Below are 2,123 nucleotides of genomic sequence, written 5' to 3'. Positions count from 1 at the left end.
GAAGAGGAGGAGGTGGAGGGATAGAGACAGGAAGAGAGGAGGATGAAGAGTAAGGGTGGGATAAAGAGGATGACGAGGAACTAGGTAATGATGAGGAGAGGAGGAGCAGGGAGGTAGACACAGGTCAGCTCGACCCACAGACAGGCTCTCTATCCACAGCTCGGCATGCTGGGATTTGGAGTCACTAAAAGAGAAAAATAAATAGAAATGAATTACCCTACAAGTTACTAATAAAGTCACCAAGAAATGCAGTTACTAAACAAAGTAAAACTTGTTGGCAACTTTTTCTAGAAGGCTAGACAAATATCAGTGTAAAGGCACTATATGTCGTTTAAAAAGCTGATCATTCTCATAGCTTTATGTGTTGACAGATTTAATAATATGCTGATCATGTTGAGTCCAATGAAGATCAAAATAAATCAAACAAATAAAATAAAAAGAAGCCATGTGCAGTTATAGGTGTCAGGTTCAATAGTTTGAAAAAAAACACACACAAATAGTCCTTAGCATCAAATAAAGCCAAACACTGATGCATGCCACTGTAAGCAATATGTTGTAAATCAGAAGTCCTTAAAGAAAACCAGAATCTAAAACAAGTGCCATTCATAATTTTGCCAATTCAATGTCTTTTTGAAGAGCTTTTTACCTAATAATAATAAATATAATAATAATAATAGATAATACTAAAGCCATTTAGCAAACAGCATTTGTAATCGTTGTAACTACCTGTGCAGCAAACATTTTGAACAGTAACCGGTGTTTCCGTGTTGTGCGATTAAATTGTGAATATATCCCAACATTCACATCAGTAAAACTAGATTAAAATGCAACTGGGGCAAGCTTAATAGGTGGAGTTTTAATGAAGAAAGACGAGGATGTGTGATGGTAAACTCAGCACTGAACTGCAGGATTTCTCAATGAGGATACATGAGGAAACACGTGGAATATCTGTACCGTAGGCTAACTACCGTTTAGTAAGCGATCTCCATAAATAACGTTCGGATGATAGTAATGATTTGTTTCCTTTGTTTTCGGCCTCCTGAGTCCACAATTTAAAAGCTAGAACACTCGGTGCACTGCTCTACCTGTTTACAGGGAACACCTGTGGTCCCGGGAACAGATCCGGACCTCCGCGGCTCCCCTCCAGCCGGAGCACCGCTCCTCAGCTCGGATACACATACTCCAGCTCTACGGCCCAAAACACCCGATCACAAATCCATCCACGAATCTGAAATTATGTTAAAAGCAGGTTTTCCCAGCAGTCACTAAGCTCTGCGTCCGTTGGGAAGCCCAACACCGTGCGCTGGCTTCATCCTCCCCCGCGCCCCAGTCTCAAACTTTCCTCGTGGAAAGACCACGGAGTGATTTTCACGTGCACGAGGCTCCGGCCGGGCGAGCACGCACCTTTTTATCCGCGTGGCAGGTATCCGAGGTGGGAACACACGATCATCTGCCAGAACAGCCGGGATAACACCGACAGCATCCATCCAGGATTAACTGCTGTGTTAACATGCATGGCAAATCATCTACTGCCATCACCCTTTAAAACAAAAAAAAGGAAATCCCAGCAAGACAAGATCCAAACTTTTAAATGTTATTCCACCTGCTCGCCGGGTGAGAAATAAGCAATGATCAGCATCCCAGGTGAGGTAAGGGAATGCCGGCGCACCTGATCCGGAGAGACGCGCTTCGATACATTCCCATTAGGTGCGTCTTCACGGTCTGACAACAGGCAGCGGGGTTTCCTCAATAGGGTGAGAGTGATGGAGAAAACGAACAGCCTGAGTGCTGGTGTTTCGGGGTTATTCCATCCTGACTGCTCGCCTCCAGCAGACCCGCTGTCCTCATGTTTACTTCCTCAAATCCTCAGATGGATGTGGGCTGCGCCACCGTGCAGCAGCAGCAGATAAACCCGACACACTGAGGGGGGTTTGGAGCAGGCATGGCTCTGATGGTGAGGTGAAGGAGCTTGCAGTGATTCAGCATCTCTCAGTCTGCATTTCAAGCTTGGTTTTTATCAGTTTAATAATTTAAAAGTCCTCAGAAATGTATTTGGAAGCAGTAGATTCAACCCGGTGTTTCATATTGACTTTCATTCATCTTTACAAACCAAACTCCATTCA

The sequence above is a fragment of the Notothenia coriiceps genome, unplaced genomic scaffold (genome assembly GCF_000735185.1).
Source record: "Notothenia coriiceps isolate Sejong01 unplaced genomic scaffold, NC01 NC01_scaffold00009622, whole genome shotgun sequence".
Classification (NCBI taxonomy): Eukaryota; Metazoa; Chordata; class Actinopteri; order Perciformes; family Nototheniidae; genus Notothenia; species Notothenia coriiceps.
This window is presented reverse-complemented; position numbering follows the sequence as displayed.